This window comes from Oryx dammah, unplaced genomic scaffold (genome assembly GCF_014754425.2).
Source record: "Oryx dammah isolate SB20612 unplaced genomic scaffold, SCBI_Odam_1.1 HiC_scaffold_3, whole genome shotgun sequence".
Taxonomy (NCBI): domain Eukaryota; kingdom Metazoa; phylum Chordata; class Mammalia; order Artiodactyla; family Bovidae; genus Oryx; species Oryx dammah.
This window is the reverse complement of record NW_024070187.1, coordinates 91130095-91150213: the sequence shown is the minus strand read 5'-3', so window position 1 is coordinate 91150213 and position 20119 is coordinate 91130095. Positions and strand designations below refer to the sequence as shown.

General features: G+C 38.0%; 1 pseudogene; it reads left to right on the top strand.

The window, feature by feature from the left end:
* The first annotated feature begins 11726 nt into the window (after positions 1–11726).
* LOC120861617 lies at positions 11727–18146 on the top strand (annotated as a pseudogene).
* Positions 18147–20119: the final 1973 nt, after the last annotated feature.

Below are 20119 nucleotides of genomic sequence, written 5' to 3'. Positions count from 1 at the left end.
CAAAGGAAAATGTGCTACTGAATGGTTGGTCCTCTGACCAGAACATGATCACCCAGGTAAAAAGGGCTGTACCCCTTACCTGGAACGGGATCTTCAGTGTAGTCTATGACACAGTGCTCCAGGGAGAATGTGTGGAGCCTCAGACCCTTGATCTGAGGCTCCCAGAACAAACTAACCATATACATTCCTTACAAGTTACTTGGAAACAAGTTCCAGGCCTGGCTGCCCATGCCCAGAGGGATGATGGACATCGGCTCTGGAAGTCAACCAGGCAGTGAGTATGTGGGACTGACACATTTAACCTCTCACCTCATTAGCAGGGTCGGTTTGGTCATACATCTTTCACTTCCTTGAAGAAATATAACTGGCCAAGAGTAGCCAAAGATGATCAGATAATATCTGTTGGACTCAAGGACCTTCATCAACTGGGCCAATCCTCATTTCACAAGGGATTAAACTAGGACCCCAAAATGCTCAGAGCAGGGTTCACAGTGCTCACACATGTGCATTGAGAATATTTATAGCAGTCTACCTCAGTGTGAAGTTAGAGATAAAGACTCCTCAGAGACGTACCAAGCCTAACATTTCTCATGCTGTGAACAGCACTTTGGATTCCCTTGCTAGGCCTTGTCTAAGATCTCAGAGGGAAATACATTTAAGGGATGTTCCAAAATTAATTGCTTATCTTACGACTTTGGGCTAGAAGTTAAAATCCTATCAGTACTACATCTGGAAAATATAAAGAGATTGATTAACAGTTGGAGAAATCTCTACTATCACTGACCAGTAACTCAATCTCACCAGTGAATATTGTTCAGTGATTATTCTTTTGATAAATTATTTCCTCTCCTCGGTGTGCACAGGTACAGGTATTTGTTTTACAGTACTCTGGAACTGACAAAGTAGGGAGCAGATTCATCTGAGATCGAGGTCCAAAGGATTAAATATGTACTTAATTACACTTTATTTCTACCATATATACTGTCTTAGGCCTTATTTCAAGGAAGTCCAAGGATAAAGGATTAAGTGACACCAACATAAGGAAACAGATGAATCCAAAACGGGGAACATTTTGAGGAACTGACTCATTTTCTGCAAAAAATATGATGGGGAAAAGTTGGGAAAAGGCCAGTTATATACAAAAGACAGTAATCAAATGTGACATGTAGACTTTATAGCTGATGTCAAAGAATTATTAATAATTTGATTAGGTATCATCCTGTATTGTGGTTAACAGCTGCAAACTAAACTATGCAAAGGAGAAATGACACAATGCTTGGTGCTTACTTTGAACTACTTTGGCAAAGAAAAAGACAAAAGGGATAGTTAAGCTAAGATGGAAAATTTTGCTAATTTTTCAATTAGCTTGGTGGGTAAGTGTAATTCATTATTCTCTCTAATTTTGTTAATGTTTAAAATGTTTAATAATAACCCTCCCTTCCCACCCTACCACCCCCGCAAATTCATTGCTTGTGTTTCCATTGTCAGTGGGTTGCTTTTCTCCTGATAACGCTTTCATCTTGTTCTGCTGTGCCATAGGGCCTGTGAATTCTTTGCATCTAAATGGGTAGAGGAAAAAAGAGAGCAGTGAAATTCACAGGCTCATTTTCAAGGACATTCCATTAGCAAAAAAGGTGTCCTTTGGCATCATCTAGATACAAAGTAGTACCTGAGGGCACAGTCACCTCCAGCTTCTACACTAAGAAAATGGGGTAAAGCTCTTTAGTAGATGGTTCATTGTCTTTGCCCCAGGTGGCTTCCTGGGGAAGCTTCCTCCAACCGCCCAGGGATTCTGGTGTAGTAGGTACAGTGGGCCTCAGCAAGCTGCTTCCTCAGTAAGTCCCACACGATACAGGGCTCTCTGAATATTTTCTATTTACTCTCCCAAGCTGGTACATTCCACCTTGGGTCACCCTGTGCTCCATGGAGCAGATGGAAGCTTCTTTGCCTGTGGCTTCAAGTGGGGTTCAGGCAAAGGTGGGCATTCCTGAAGGCTGTAAGAGGAGGGGATGGAAAGGAGGAGACTGGGGAGCCGAGACTTTGTCCCCCGACTCACCCGCAGGCAGAATTACCTGCAGTTTTGCTGGCTCTCTGTAGCCCTCTCTGTCTCTGGATTCTGATAAACATTCACTCCTCTCACTCCTTCCAGCCTAGGGCCAGTATCAATGCCCCATCAGAATATTACTTTATCCATACAACTTCTCTATACCTGTCCACACCCTAATGTTCTTGTGGTTGAGACATAAAGTTGTGTCCGACTCTTTGTGACTTCATGGACTGCAGTCTGCCAGGCTCCTCTGTCCATGGGATTTCCCAGGCAAGAATACTTGAGTGGGGAAATTCTTCCCACTCTTTCCTTCTATAAGGGATCTTCCTGACTCCAGGATTAAACCCGCATCGCCTGCATTGACAGGAGGATTCTTTACCACTGAGCCATCAGGGAAGCCCAACACTCTAATAAATTGTGCTTTGATTCAATTTGCCTCAAATTTCCATCTGTATTTACTAGGACCCTGGCTCATACACAGAGGATCTGTGGACAGCATTGTGAAACACCAGGTCAAGGCAGGACACGCCACGTCTCCTGGGGAACCTGAATGACACACTGGAACTACAAGATGTCTAGTGCAGCTGGAGCAAATGTCCCAGAGGAGTGCCAGGTGAGAAGGATGAAGTGAGAGGCATCCACACCACTGAAGGGCCTTTCTCCCACACTAGGTCTCTCTGACAGTAGCAGCAAAATTATTCAGGGAGGCTTTGCAGTAACCAAGGTGAGAAATGACAGTGTCGACTGAAAGACAGGAAGCAGACCAGAGAAGGAGAAAGTCAAGGTCTGACTCTTGGACGGTACCTGCAGTGTTACTAGAGCTGCATTGTGGACCAATAAATCCACAAGCAAGAAAAAATCACCTCTGGAGAGGAAAACAGAGGTGGTAGGTAAAGGAGGAGCCTAGTTTTAGGGATAGTACAAATTGAAAGGCACTACCAGGACCATACTGTCCCTTATACCACAAATCTAACCTCTACATTGATCACCAAAATGTTACTCTCCAATTTTGGAGGTTATTTTTCTCCTTCATCAGAAGATTGCCTATCATAGGATTATTTGTTATAGCAAAGAAAATGGAATTTTTAAAATATAGTCAGCTTTCCTACGCTACATTTGTTGTGGCAAGTGAGAAATATCCACAACTTTCCAAGACTAAAAGCTAATGAGAAATATTATTTGAAAAACAGCATTAATGACAGTGTTGCAGAGGCCCAGTGTTATAGAGAGCTTTTCTAAAATATTCTAAAGACACCCAATATATATGCCAAACTGGAAAGAATGCAAGACAGAAAGCTTATGATTTATTTAGTTGGCTGTGCCGGATCTTAGCTGCAGCGCATGGGGTCTTTGATCTTCGTTTGGCATATAGGATCTTTAGTTGAGGTATGCGAACTCTTAGCTGCAGCATGTGGGATCTAGTTCCCTAGACCAGGGATCGAAACCAGGGCCTCTGCATTGGAAGCTCAGAGTCTTAGTCACTGGACCACTAGGGAAGTCCCAAGATAGAAATTTTTATTTCCTCACTTTCTCTCATTCGCTACTTAGAAACTGATTTTATTACCTCAAAGTAAAAAACTTGTATTTGGCTTCCCTGGTGCTTTAAACAGTAAAGAATCTGCCTGCAATGCAGGAGACCCAGGTTCGATCCCTGGATTGGAAAGATCCCTTGGAGAAGAGAATGGCTACCCACTCCAATATTCTTGCCTGGGAGATCTCATGGATAGAGGAGCCTGGTGGGCTGTAGTCCATGGAGTTACACACAAAGAGTCAGACATGACTGAGCAACTAACACACACTTCATTACCATGTATTGTTACATATTTGCATAATTATTTTCAATAAATTCTTTGGGTTTTTTTTTTTTTTTTTGCTCTTTCTTCATTGTGCCTAGAGTATATTATGATCTTTTAAAACAGAATTCAAGGAACAGGTATGTAAATTTTAGATAACCTGTTACCATCAGGTTTGGCCCTAATGCTAGGGCATTAGAGAATATTTCAGCTTCCTTCATTAATGCAAGGTGGTCCTTTTGTGATCGGGGAAGCACAAACCTGCTTGCCTACTTTATGTTGTGAGTATCATGAGTTCAATAAGATTTTCTAAGTTTCTAGGGCTCCAAACACTAAAGAAAGTCTTTTCTACTGTTCCTATATTATTTCAGTACTAGACTAGGGAGAGGAGTGATGGTACCAGCATCACTCTTCACTGAACTAAAGCTTGGTTAATTTATTTCAAAACATGCTACATTTCTCATTTGAAGGTGTCTTTTAAATCTTCAATTTGGCCAGGGTATGTAGCCTAATGGACATGTGCTTTTAAAAATTCAGGCCATGTTCCAAGGTGGAACTTAATTAGGATTAGAGAAGTAATTCAAACCATGTATCAAATTCCTCTACTGAAAATGTCAGTACTTGCCCTACTTATAGCCCATGATGACTGGGCAGCCTCAGGTGATCGTGCTTGGTATCCCACGGCCAGTTGAATACATAAAGATGGACCCCCAGTGAAAGGGCCATCAATCCACGAGCTAGATATTGATACAGCTCATCTTTTATCCAGGCCATGTCATAATCATGGTCTCTCTTGGGAATTTGAACTAGGAATTACTCCCAAGGGGAGGGGATAAACAGCAGTAGCAGCAGCGGAAAGGTTAGAGTTAGAGGTTATAGATAAGAGTTTACTCTACATTATTTACCAGAGTTACCTGTTTTATAAACCTGAGGTAACCTTAGCAGTCAGAAGGGTCAAAGCAAGATACTATTCTTTTGTAATATTTCAGTCCTTTACTGTGTCTAAAGGTTTGCTTAATGTCTAATATGTGATCTAGTCTGGAGAATGTTCCATGAATTCCTGGGAAGAATATGTTTTGTGATGTATTAGGGGTTGTGTTCTGTACTTGTCAGGTCTTGTGGCTTTAGAGTATTGTTCTATCTTCTATACCCTTGCTGACGTTCTAAGTAATTGCTTTATCCATTACATAAAGTAAGATATTGAATTTTCCAGCTATTATTGTTGAATTTTCTATTTCTCCCTCTAATTCTGTCAGATTTTGTTCCATGTGTCTTATTTAGGGTTCTGTTGTTAATATAATTATTTTATTTTCACGATGAATTGACCTGTTTATGATCTCATGTCCTTCTTTTGCCTTAGTAACATTTTGTTGTCTTAAAGGCTCTTTTGCAAGACATTTCTGTACTCACACTTTCTGTCTTGTGGTTGATGTGTGAATATGTCTTTCTCTATCCTTTTATTTTCAATCAATTTATACCTTTGAATCTAAAGTATATTTCCTATAAACAACATACAGCTGGATATTGTTATTTTTCATCCAGTCTCTGCTGTTCATTACATTGTAAGTATTATTATTGATGTGGTTGGAATCATATCAGTTATTTTGGTTTTCTTTCTCTATCTCATTATTATTTTAGTCCTCTGATTCTCTTTTAAAACTACATTTGAATTTAAGCAAATATTTTCTAGGGTATAATTAAACATTTTTAACTATTAAAAATGGAAAATATGCCCTTAAAAAAAAGCAAGAGGCTTTAACAGATGGCTTCTGCAAACTATTCAGCCATTCTCACCCCCCACAAAAATCAGAAAGTGAAATTAGTTCGAGCCAGCCACATTATGTCACCTTGTCTTACCGAAAGTACCCAGTAATTCAAGGAATTCTTAAGTTAGATATTCACCAAACCTTTGGAGTACAGATTTTTAAATATATGCATAAAACCACATTTAAACATTTAAATGGAAAATAAATGAGAAAATACCTAATTACTCATCATTGCTTCTGGTCAACTCAATAGAATCACTGTCAAAGTATTCCCATCATTCCAGGCAAAAATAATATTTGAGGTTACTTATGAAAAAACTGTCATTCAATCACTAAGTCATGTCCAACTCTGTGACTCCATGGACTGCAGCACACCAAGCTTCCTTGTCCTTCATTATAAATGCTAATAAATTCATACACTCTTCTGTTTGAAACCTAGATGATGGACCACAATACAGTTTGGGTTCCCTGACAAGCAGACTCAGAGATGGAGTCTAACATCCAGGATGTTTATTAAGAAGCACTCTTGAGATTCAAAAGTGTGGAAGGGAGGGGAGGAAGCAAGATTGAGAGGAGGGAGAGGTCTAGCTGTGATACAGGCTCAGATGGTCCCACAGGGAACCTCCAGAGCTAAAATGTTCTTCAGAGATGTCCTCACTGGGGGCCAGATGACCAGGTCTGTGTACTCCCTCACAGGTCAGTCATGGAATGTGAGCCATGCAGAGAAGGAACATCATTATGCTGGATGGGTCTCTGCACCTGAACTGCTGAAGGTCCTGACAGCTAAAGACTGTCTTATAAGGTGTCCAGATTTCCCAGGACTATCCTGATTTCAGCACTGAAAAATCCCAAGCAAACCAGAATGGCTGGGTACCCTACTGTCTGCCAATAGCACTTGGGCAGCTGAGAAAACAAATCTTTCACTGAATAGCTATGTGTCCATCACAACAGCTTTACTAATCCCTAGGATTTTAGGGACCTCATGCTGAAGTCCAGTATTTCCCAGAGTTGTTAAAAGCCCCAAGTGTTAAAGGTAATTGATGTGTTTCCATGATCATACCAACTAGACTTGCTTAGGAGCAAGGAATAACCATAATATCTTCTCTCCTACCTCCCACAGATTGATGATCACATAAATTCAGATCATTTTGGAAAGGACTCAGTGGATCAGGAGACAATACAAGATCAAAGTCTGATGCTCTATCAAGGTACTCTGCAGGTGTGTTTCCCCATGACAAAGTCTCCTCTGCTGTGCATTTCCTGTTCTCTGCTGGGCATGGCCTGTCCCTCTAAGACAGCCTGAAAAATAGCAAATATGCCTGAAAACAATTATTAATATTGTATGTCAAAATTTAGAAGAAAACATCTGTCATAATGTCAAGAGAGGACAAACTTGATAGTTAAAATTTGCCATATCTCACTGAATTGGTGATATTTCAGTAACTAGTGATGTTCCTTACCATGATTAAGTTCACAGAATTGATTTTGAGTTTATAATAATGACAGTTGTACAGGTTAATAAAAGACCACGAAACAAAAACTAAATGAACCATTGATTGGTTGACATGTTACGAGAACAGCTTTGGCCACAGAGGTGGGAGTTCAGAACAGAGCTTGACCCCTCTTCCTACCAAAGCATCCTGGCCTAGACCACTTCCCAGTGGTTGGTCTCCATTCAGCTCCTCATACTGAACCCAAGAAACCACTCTCTTATGCAATGTATCTTCCTGGTGAACTGCAAAAGTTAGATCTGAGAAACTCAAGTAAGCAATAATCATTTACTAGTAAATAGCTAAGTGATATCTAAGGGAGAACTTAAAATAATGCGCCTCCCAAGTAAACTAGCAAGTCAAGATGCTCAAAAACACTTCATTGATGGTCCCTTAAATTCAAGCTTAGTTGACTACCAATAAATGAACCATTTCTATAGCTATGAGAAGAAGACGTTATGTGTGTGTGTGTGTGTAGGCTTTTGGGAAATGAATATTTATAGGAACTTGTATTATCAATCTTGGGAAGTATGTGCAAAAAGTAAAAACATTTTCCCTGTTTGTCTTCTCATTCTTGAGATGATAGATATCCAAATAATTTTCTATTGAAATGACTATGAATGCAACTCAAAATGGTAAGTATATCTACAAGGATGAATCTACAATTTCCATTAGGTTAATGTTTTTGGTGGTGTTTTTTTGGTTATAGCCTTTCTTTTTCAAACCTATGACTCAAATAGCAGCAATAATTCTAGGACATAAACTCTTTTTAACAAATGCTACCCTACTGTTCATTCTAGCTGTATGAATAATTCATCATAATCACTTCAGTGAAAAATGAGCCTGCTCGTAACTTTCATTTTTAACAGATGGAAAATGAATTGTAATTCAGTGAATTTGGAGAGCAATCATTGCTTTTAAAAGGAAAACTAAGTTCTGATATTACAATTATAAAGAGAAAAATATAGAATTGAAAATATTAAAAATTTGCATTTGGGGGTTAGATTATGAGAAACTTAGAATACTACAAAACTGTTCTTTAACAAGAGCAGAGAACAATCTTGTCTGATGCAGGCACTTTTACTCATTGAAGTCTTTTAACTTTTTTTATATTAAAGTATAGTTGATTTACAATGTTTTAGGTGTACAGCAAAGTGATTCAGTTATACGTATACATTTTTTTCAGATTGTTTTCTATTATAAGTAATTGCAAAATATTGAATATAGTCCCCTGTGTGATACAATAGGTCCTTGTTGTCTATCGGTTTTTATATAGTAGTATGTATTTTTTAATCCTAAATTCCACATCACCCCTTTCCCCTCCCCCTGCCCCTTTCCCTTTGGTAACCATGAGTTTCTTTTCTATATTTGTGAGTCTTTCTGTTTTGTCAATAAGTTTATTTTTTTAGATTCCACATATGAGATATCAAATGGTGTTTGTCTTTCTCTGACTTACTTCAGATAGTATAATCATCTCTAGGCCCATCCATGTTGCTGCAAGTGGCATTATTTCATTCTTTTTATGGATGAGTTGTTTTCATGTACCACATCCTCTTCATCCATCTGTTGATGGATCTTTATCCATGTTTTGGCTATTGTAAATAGTCCTGCAATGAACACTGAGGTGCGTGTACTTTTCGACTTATGGTTTTCTCCAGATATATTCCCAGGAGTGGGACTGCTAGATCATATGGTAACTCTATTTTTCGTTTTCTAAGGAACTTTCATACTGTTCTCCATATTCACTGAGTTTCAAAGCTGATAAAAATTGAACTTTCTAAAAAGTTAATTTTGTTGATTCGTATCAAGCAATTATATATTGGGGAGGTTTTCTTTCCCTTTTTTTAATGTGGTAAATGACACATAACATAAAATTTACCATTTTAACCATTTTAAAGTATATGGTTCAGTGGTATTAAATACATTTACATTGTCATGCCACCATCACCACCATCCATCCTGTAACTCTTTTGATCTTGTAACACTGAAACTATACCTTTGCTTTTAAATAGTAATTCCTCATACTGTGCTCCCCCCAGGCCCTGGAAACCAGCATTATGCTTTCTGTCTTGATGATTTTGACTGTTCTAAGTACCTCATATGAGTGGATGTAAGTGGAATCATAATGTATTTGCTTTATGTGTGTGACTTGCTTATTTTACTTAGCATGAAGTCCTCAAGGTTTATTCATGTTGTATATACTTCTGCATAAGTACAACCTGGTACTTATTCAGGTTGTATATACATCCTCAAGGCTGTGTATACTTCTTTTTGGAAGCTGCATAATATTCCATTCCACGTGTGTACCACATTGTAATTAGCCATTCATTTCTCAGTGGACACTTGGGTTGCTTTCATGCTTGTCACAGTGAATAATGCTGCCATGAACATGGGTGTAAAAATATCTCCTTGAGACATTACTTCTCAATTCATTTGAGTGTATGCCCAGAAGTAAAATTGCTAAATCATATAATTCCATTTAAAATTTTTTGTCATATTATTTACCACAGCAGCTATACCATTTTATATTCCTATCAACAGGGCACAAGTGTTGCAATTTCCACAAATCCTCACCAAGACTTGTTATTTTCTGTTTTTTGATAGTAGTCATCTTGAACGTGAAAGTTGCTCAGTCATGCCCAACTCTTTGTGACCCTGTGGATTGAAGTCCATGGAATTCTCCAGGCCAGAATACTGGAATGGGTAGCCTTTCCCTTCTGCAGGGGATCTTCCCAACCCAGGGATCGAACCCAGGTCTTCGGCATTGCAGGTGGATTCTTTAACATCTGAGCCACAAGGGAAGCTCTAGTCATCTTAATGGGTGAATATATTATAATTCTCAGATGTAGGGATTCATTTAAAAGCAAACAGAAAAGAAAAACAATGAAAAAGTCAGTACCACATTTGTATAGTATTGATAAGAAAATGTAACTATAAAATGATTCAATTAATATTCCTCACATCAGTTTAACTATACAGTTGTCAGAGTAATGTGTAATATCAATGAAGAAATATGTGTAGCATGCAGATGGCTCTGTTTCTTAAAAAATAATGTCATAGGGCTTTTAAATTTATCTTTTTTAATTTAAAAAAGTGATATTATCTCCCTGGTGGCTCAGATGGTAAAGCGTCTGCCTACAATGTGGGAGACCCAGGTTCGATCCCTGGGTTGGGAAGATCCTCTGGAGAAGGAAATGGCAACCCACTCCAGTACTCTTGCCTGGAAAATCCCATGGACGGAGGAGGGTGGTAGTCTACAGTCTGTGGGGTTGCAAAGAGCTGGACACCACTGAGCGACTTCACTTATGTCTCCTGCATTGGCAGGTAGGTAGGTAGGATGTTATCTCATACATTCAATTTGCTTTTTCTTAGTTATTAGTCATGTTGGACATCTTCTCACAAGCATATTGCCATTTGTATATCTTCTTTAGGAAAATGTCTAGTCAAGTCCTTGACCTATTTTAGATTGAGTGGTTTGTTCTTTTGTTGAGTTTTAGGAGTTATTTGTATGTCCTAGCTATGAATCCTTTATCAGATGTGTGATTTGCAAATATATTCTGCCATCCTGTGGATTGCCTTTTTATCCTGTTGATAGTGTCCTCTGATCCACAAAGCTTTTCATTTTGATAAAAGCCAGTTTGTCTAGTTTTTCTTTTGTTACCTGTGTCTTTGCTGTCATATCCAAAAAATCATTATCAAATTCAGTCATGAAACTTTTACTCTATGGTTTCTTCTAAAAGTTGTATAGCATTAGGTCTTAAATTGAGGTGTTTGATCCATCTGTCTTTGGTGTTGAGTAAAAGTCCAGCTTCATTCTTTATTTTTATTTTATTTTTTTTTTTGCATGTGGTATCTAGTATTCCCAGCAGTATTTGTTGAAAAGATTGTCTTTTCTCCATTGAATACCCTTGTTGAAAATAATTTGGCCATATATGCCATTATTATTTCTGGGATTTCCATTCTGTTCCATTGGTCTATGTTTTGTATACCAGTGCCATCGTGTTTTGATTACTGAAGCTGGGTGATAAGCTTTGAGACCAAGGAGTGTGAGTCCTCCAGTTTTATTCTTTTCAAGATTACTTTGGCTATTTAGGGTCCCTCAAGATTCTATATGTATTTTTAGAATTGATTTTTCTGTCTCTGCCAACAGCATCATTGGGATTTTGAGAGGGATTGCATTGAATCTGTAGTTACTTTGGGCATTATTGAAATTTTGATAATATTAAGGCTTCTAGTCCATGAACATGAGATGTTTTCACTTATTTATGTTTTTATTTTTTTGAGCAAAGTTTCATAGTTTTCATTGTACAAGTCTTTCACCTCCTTGATTATGTTAATTTCTAGGCATTTTGTTCTTTTTGATGTTATTATAAATGTAATTATTCTTGTAATTTCCCTTTCAGATTTTTCACTGTTCAAGTATAGAAATGCAACTGACTTTTGTGTGTTGATTTCATATCCTGCTACTTTGAATTCACTTACTAGTTTTAAGAACTTTTTTGTGAAATGTTTAGGATTTTTTTATACAAAAGATCATATCATCTGGAAACAGATAATTTAAACTTTTCCTTTCTAATTTGGATATATATTTTTTTCTTGCCTAATTTCTCTCACTAGAACTTCCGGTACTATGTCGAAGAGAAGTGGCAAAAGCAGGCAGGTTTGTCTCATTCTTAATCTTAAAGAAAAAGCTTTCAGTCTTTCCCTATTGAGTATGTGTTTTCTGTGGGTTTTTCACATATAGCTTTTATAATATTGATGTAGTTTCCTTCTATTCCTCCTATTTCATTGACTGTTTTTATCATGAAAGTGTGTTAATTTTGTCACATGCTTTTTCTGTATCAATTGAGATGATCATGTGTTTCTCCCCCTTCATTGTATTGATGTGGCCTATTATATTGCCCAATTTTCATATGTTTATCTGTTTCTGCATTCGAGGAATAAATCCCACTCAGTCATGGTGTATGATTCTTTCTATATGCTGCTGAATTTTGTTTGTTAGTATTTTGTTGAGTATTTTTGAATCAATATTCAAAAGAAATTTTGTGTAGTTTTCTTGAGGTGTCTTTACCTGGTTTTGGTATCAGGGTTATGATAACCTCATAGGCTGAGTTAGGATGTGCTCCCTCCTCTTCAATTTTTTGGAAAAGTTTGAGAAGGATTAGTGTTAGTTGTTTAAATGTGTGGCATTTAAATTTATTCACTGGTGAGGTCATCTGGTCCAGGGATTTTCTTTGTCAGAAGATTTTTGATTACTCATTCAATCTCCTTACTAATTATAGGTTATTCAGATTTTCTAATATTTTTATGTTTTGTGTTTCTATTAATTTGTCCATTTTACCTAGATTATCCTCTTTTTTTTTTTTTTTTTTTTTTTGGTATAGAATTGTTCTTAGTATTCTTACAATCCTTCTGTAAAATTGATAGTATGTATGAGTGTGTTAGTCACTCAGTTGTGTCTGACTCTGTGACACCATGGACTGTATAGGCCACCATGGTCCTTTGTCCATGGAATTCTCCAGGTAAGAATACTGGAGTGGGTAGCTATTCCCTTCTCCAGGGAATCTTCCTAAGTTAAGAATCGAATCCAGATCTCCTGCATTGCAGGCGGATTCTTTACCATCTGAGCCACCAGAGAAGCACCCAAATTGATAGTAGTGCCCCCATTTTCGTTTCTTACTTTGGTATTTTCATATTGTCTCTTTTTTCCTAGTCCATTTAGCTAAAGATTTGCCAATTTTAAAAATCTTTTCAAAGAACTGACTTTTGGTTTTATTAATTTCCTGTTATTTTTCTATTCTCTGTATTGTTTATCTCTGCTCTAACTTTTTATTTGCCTCCCTTTGATAACTTTGAGTTTAGTTTGATCCATAGTTTAAAGTTAGTTTGTTGATTTGAGATCTTTTAAATTTTTTAGTGTTTTTCTAATGACTAACCTACTGGGGTATTGGGAGAATTTAATTAATAACCTACATGGGTGCAAAGTATTTATAGCTATAAACTTGCTCCTCAACACCACTTTTGCTGTGTCCTATAAGTTTTCAGATGTTGTGTTTTCATTTGTTCCTAAATATTTTCTAATTTCCCTTGTGATTTCTTTTTTGATGCATTGGTTGTTTAAACTGTGTTGTTTAATTTGTATAATTTCATGAATTTTCCAGCTTTCTATGGTACTGATTTCTAATTTCATCCCATTGTGATCAGAGAAGATATTTTGTATGATATCTATCTTTTTTAACCTATTGAGAGTTAATTTATGGCCTAACTTATTGTCTATCTTGGAAAATGTCCCTGTGCACTTAAGAAGAATGTATATAATGGAATGTTCTGTATAAATTTGTGAGATCAGTTGATTTATTGCATTAAGTTCTCTTTTCCTTACTTATCTTCTGTCTTTCATTATTAGGAGACAGTTATTGAAGCTCTCCGACTATTATTGTAGAACTGTTTATTTCTCTTTCCAAGTCTGTCAATTTTTACTTCATATATTTTTATTGCTCTTTCATTAGGTAAGGGTGCATTTGTAATTGTATCTTCTTGCTATATTGAAACTTCTATGAATATACAATGTCCTTCTTTGTCTCTTGTAAATACTTTTGATTTAAGTCTATTTTGTCTGATCTTAATATGGCCATTCTAGCTCTCTTGGTTACTATTTACATGGAATATCTTTTTCCATCATTTGCAATCTGTTTTGTGTCCTTGGGTCTCAATTGTATCTCTTATAGATAGCATGTAATTGAGTCATGCATTTTTATCCATTCTACCAGTCTCTGTCTTTTGACTGGAGAGTTTACATTTACAAATGTAAATCCATTTCCATTTAAAGTAGTTACTTATAAGGTGAGAGACTATCTGAACCTCTGTGGTCAGAAGCAGCACTCAGCAACCAGAGCACAGATCTTCAATATTTGGAGGATAAGGTACTCATTGCTCATCTTGGTTCCTGCAAGCTGTGTGAAAAGAACACATATACAGCTGCCTGCCATGTAGAGGGAGGGTGGGGGTATGGGTAGGTGGCAGATGCTCCTGTGCTAAGAGCTGAAAATGACCAAAATTAACCACAATTTACCTTATACATCTTATCCTGAAAGTCTAAGCCTTCTACAGACCCCAGAGTTATAAAATATTTACATCACAAAGATTCTGCCTATGCAATTGTTGGGAGGCAGATTCCTAGGGTCGCCTGCTCTTCTCTCTGCTCAGAATCCTTTCTCCTGGGTGAAGTTATATTTAACTAAAATATTTTTCCTTTTCATTCAGACATAAATATCCTTCACTTGGCACTAAGGGAAAACAAACATAAAATTCGTTTGCCATGTAAAAGACCAAGCAAGTTGAGAAGCCTTATACATACACATGAAATAAACATGGTTCACTTACTGTAATCATATCAAATCACAGCTCATTTCTTACTACCGATGAGGCTGGTGTTCAATTACCAAGCACAAAGAAAGCCGAGTGGAACCTCTGAATTGAAGCAGCATGGATATCCGAACAACTCATGGAGCTGCAATCAGTTACTTACTGAGTTTTACATTCTAAGAAAAGATGATGGAGAAAAATAAAGGTGGAAACAGTCTAACCGTGCAATTGTCTGCACTCTGCCATTAAAATTTGTTGCTTAATAAGTATGTGATGATGGAATCTAGACAACTTATGGAAAGAAATGTTTTGGAAGCACAAGTTGTTTATATCCCCTTAATCAGCAAATAAGAGTACCTACTGTGTAGTAGACACTGGAGATACAGAGAAAATAGGACAAGAGGACAATCTCTGACCTCCAGGAACTAATAGGAGAAGTAAATTAATGAGAAAAACCCTAAAGAAGGGAACTCTATAAATGAAAATGGGGTTAATAGTGGAGAGCTTGTCAGGAAAATCTTTCTAAAAACAATAATACTTGATCAGAGTATAATTACGTGAAATGCTCTGAAATTAAGGCACTGGATGAAGGGTAGCATTTCAGGCTGAAGAAATGTGTATATGGGAAAGTTGCAAGCCTTTTGGTATGGCAGGAGCAAATGGTGCAAATGGAAGTGTGACAAGAAGCAAAGCTGAAGAGGCCACTGAACTCAGACCGCAAAAGGCCTTTTAGAGCATGCGATGGAGTCTGGCGCGATTCCATAGACATAGGTGAACTAGGCTGTGGTTTATATGCAAAGCGAGGTAGGTTATTCATCACCCTTTCTGTTCTATCCAAGAATATATCTGAAACAGGGCAGGCTGTGATCCTGTTCAAAGTTCAAAGTTATTAACCAAGCAAGAGGAAATGGCTGAATATTTGAAGTATTTATCTTAATAATAACTAACTTGTAACACCAAGTTGTCGCTCATGACTCAGGCAATAAATGTGCATTTGAGCGAGACTGTTGTGGCTGTTGAAAAAACATTAAAAAGATGACACAAGAGAATGAAGTGATGGAATTTGAGTAGTGGTATATTACCCACCCCGTCCTCAGTTGCAGAAATCATGCTTCCCAGATGAACCTGAGCAAAGTGGGGGAGGTGAAACTGGTCATGGGTCTTTTTCCCCCATATTCAACAGGGCTGACTCCGAGGAATCTCACCCTACTTCCCAACTCACCTGGACTCTCTTTCCCTGCCCTCAATTTTCTCCTTCCATGTCTCATCCAGATCACTTAGATTTTTTTATCTACTTGGACTTTGACAAGAGGATGGAAGATTCTAGTCCTAATAAGCCCACTAGGCAATAGCAGTAGCCTTTGCCCTGCAGAAGACTCCACCTTGAAAAGGACAGCCCCTTAACTTGGAGAAGGCATCTCTGACATTAGGATGTCAGTTCCCAAGGCTGCCTAGTCAGGGACTACTGTGTTGTATGAGTTGAGTGGGTGTAGCTGGGAGGGAGGGGTGCTGTTTCTTCCAAGCCTCACATATCACCATCACTAGCATGGAAATCATCACTCACATGAACCTCCAGCCTTGGAGCTGTTAAATGTCCGTGTATTCAAACACTTTCTCTCCCTTGGAGCCTCTGGGCCTGCTGGCCATCCTTGATGTGTGAGTAGTAGGCTTTGAGCCAGTGAAGTGCTGCAGAGTGCTATTTAGGCATTCGCACATGTCAGGTGATGTGCTTTTATGCATTGTGAACAATTAGTCTGATAATGTATCCTCCTGAAGCATCCAGCAAGGACCAGAAGTGGATCAAGCTGTGGGCAGACACGAAATGTGGAGGCAATAGCTATAGAGGAGGAGATAAAGGACACACTGAAAGCGCTGATTAAAATACCCTCATGGAGGGATACCGGGCCAGGGCTGATTGGCAGGGAGGCAGGCAGGGTGGTGCCACCTACTCCTCAGACCCCCTCCTGAGCCCTGCTGGGGTGGAGCCGTGATCAGCCAAGCCCTGGGGCTCTGGCCTTGGCAATGTTCAGCTGCCCCACTGGGGCAGATCTTATAATTAAAGCATGGAATGTGAAAAACAGAACACTTCAGCTGGTACTTTAGTCTCATCTGAAATTCTGCGGGCATGTGTCTTATAAGCAGTATAAGCAGAATTTTAAGCCTATCTGAGAGTCTGTTTTTCAGTAGAAATTGCAAGCATTATTTTGACTGCTACTTGCTGTCTAATGTTCAGTTCAGTTCAGTCACTCAGTCGTGTCTGACTCTTTGCAACCCCATGGAGTGCAGCACACCAGGCCTCCCTGTCCATCACCAACTCCCAGAGCTTACTCATATTCATGTCCATTGAGTCAGTGATGCCATCCAACCATTTCATCCTCTGTCGTCCCCTTCTCCTCCCACCCTCAATATTTCCCAGCATCAGTGTCTTTTCAAATGAGTCAGTTCTTTGCATCAGGTGGCCAAAGTATTGGAGTTTCAGCTTCAGCATCAGTCGAAAGCTCAGTTGCTCATATCGAATGCTCAGTTAGTGAAACTGAAGGTCTTTCACTCAGAAGAGAAAAATCAAGACAAACCTGAGGCTTGCGTGCTTCTGAGCTAATGTGAACGGCCCCGGCGCTCCTGACCACCCTTCCGGCTAGGATGTCATTGAGATCTCTGAAATGGAGCCTCCTGCTGCTGTCCCGTGAGTTTCCTAGTGATGTGGTACCTCAGTCTGCTGGTATCAGTCTACAAATGTGATCGAATGTGTGAACTGGATGTACTTCACTGAGTGTGAACCCATTTACAGACAAGACTTCCACTTCACACTTCAAGAGCATTTGAATTGCTCTCATCAAAACCCATTTCTTGTCATCCTGGTGACCACACACCCCTCAGATGTGAAAGCCAGGCAGGCCATTAGAGTTACTTAGGGTGAAAAGTCTTGGTGGGGATATAAAGTTCTTACATTTTTCTTATTAAGCCAACAGGCTGAAAAGGAAGACAAAGTGTTAGCATTATCCTTAATGGATAAACACCTCCTTTATGGAGACATAATATGACAGGAGTTTTTAGACACATACAATAATCTGACCTTGAAAACCATTATGGCATTTAGGTGGGTAACTGAGTTTTGCCCCAATGCCAGGTATATCATGAGGATAGACACTGATATTTTTGTCAATGCAGCAATTTAGTGAAGTATCTTTTAAATTTAAACCACTCAGAGTTTTTCGCAGGTTATCCTCTAGTTGGTAATTATTCCTATAGAGGATTTTACCAAAAAACCCATATTTCATACCAGGAATATCTCTTCAAGGTATTCCCTCCTTACTACAGTGGGTTGCCTTATATAATGTCCAGAGATTTGGTGCTGAGAATCTATGAAATGATGAGTCACGTAAAACCCATCAAGTTTGAAGATGTTTATGTTGGGATCTGTTTGAATTTATTTAAAGTGGACATTCAAAAAGAAGACACCAACCTTTTCTTTTTATATAGGATTCATTTGGATGTCTGTCAGCTCAGACGTGTGATTGCAGCCCATGGCTTTTCTTCCAAGGAAATTATCACATTTTAGCAGGTTATCCTAAGGAACACCACATGTCATTATTAATTTGACATTCTACCCAAAGCCTAGGAAAGGGAGGGATACTTTGTGGAAAGTGTTAACCTTAGACTGTGAAATCTCCAATGAAAAACTCGTGAGAAGGTCTGGCTTACACAAAGCTGAAACTCATGTCAAGCCTATAGACTGGAGACTGGAGGGTTGCACTTGACCTGTGGCTTATTTTGACAACAATCAAGTCAAGCCTTTTAAAGGTGATATTTAGAGGAATTAAACATCTTATAAAGGAAAGGGAGGTTTTCGTTAATAAAACTAATAGGACCAAACAATTTGAACGTGTCATTCCATAGACTAGAGCTTCTTAAGTGGGTTTCATTGAATTATAAGCTCATTTATCTATAATAGCAAAACAGTGTGGAGTATTATTCATTGAGCAATCTAGTCAGTTCAGGGTTTTGTGTATATCTTACGTGGATTACTAGTTTTTTTTAATATACCATTCTGTGTAAAAGAAACTGAAGCTATTTCTGAATAAAACTTAATCTGTTTTTGGTCATTTGGAAGGTATTTCAAGATGTTGCAGTATTAAAGAGTTATCAGTTATTATTTAATAATACTTAGAGTTTTGCACTTTATGGATCTGTAAATGATTTGGTTGTTTCAGTACTGTATAAACAGAATAAATTTCTTTTCCATTTACTTCAGTCATGAGTTTATGATGAATAGCTCCATTAATGTGTAGTCATTATTGCATATCAATAATCTCTTGGACTTTGATAAATATTTCATCAAGTTACTATAGAGAAGAATTAAAGCAAGAAGGTCAAATTATTGTCTTGTTTTTAAAAACATAATCCCTGGTGTTTTTAGATGTCACTTCATTTGTCTTATTTTTCCTCCTGGAAATTTGGAGTAATATAGAATGCCAGGTAGCATATTTCCTTTAGGAAAGGACTCTGAAGCCAAAAAAGAAAAAACGAACATGATGGCCAGAATATTATGAAAAGGAGTATCCTATTTTGGTGCTTGAGTTGGAAAGAGAAGACTAATATTTGAGTTGCATTGTTAACTGCTCCATGTTTTTTCTCATTAACAATCAGTTTGAGAATAAAAAAGAATAAAGAAAAAAAAAAAAAACACTGTTGCTGGTGTTACTAGTTTCACATCAAGAGGAAAGCCCTACTATGTGGTCTAAAATCAAGTCTGATTTCCATGTCATAGAGAAACACATTATTTCATAGGAGTGGTAACATAGGTCACCTTTGACCTGCTGGTTGGTCCAAGAAGAGCACTCCTTGCCCCCATATTCTTGGGGTTGTGTAGTTTCCCATTATGTCTGATATGGGACAAGTGATTCTTTTTCTCTGGATTACATGATGGCGAAAGATGAAATCTGTTGGGAGAAAATGTAAACTTGAAAGTATATAGTCAGCTCTTAGAACATACATTTGTAATTTTCCTGTAAAAAAGCTTAATTTGAATTAGAAGTGTTATAATGTGTGATTCTTTATAACAAGGCTGTTTCCATTTCCCTCATCTCAGACCTGAACCTGTCACAATAAAATCATAAAATAAATGCAATATTCTGTGGAATCAATCCATGCCCTTGCTAATTCCCACCCATCCAGGAGTCACTTTCTCTAAGACACAGATGGTGGTTATATTTGTGGTAGGATTAGATTTGATTGAACTTGTGTAAGTTTATATTAGTGTTTGGGAAGCTAACTCAAAGAAGTTTTAAAGAGAACTTATGAAATAAAAGATAGCGTCCCTTCATTTTTAAGACTAAAAAAAGAAGTAAAATGTGAATAATTGCCAAGTTTTAGAAGACTGTTCCTTTTCAACTACAGATTGGTGCTTAAGATTGGTGCTTAATTCTCTAAAGAATTCAATGATTAAGAAAAAAAAAATTACCCACATGGGAATGGGCATTTGACCCTCTCCTCCTCTTCTTTGCTATCCAAGAATTTGGGATGGCAGATGGAGAGGTTAAACTATATTTAGACTCTAGATCTTCGAAGATGGTGTGTACTGAAGTGAAAGTGAGTGGTAGATGACTGGCATTCTTAAAGGAGTCCTGCTGTGTATTGCCATGGGCGGAGTGGCAGTGC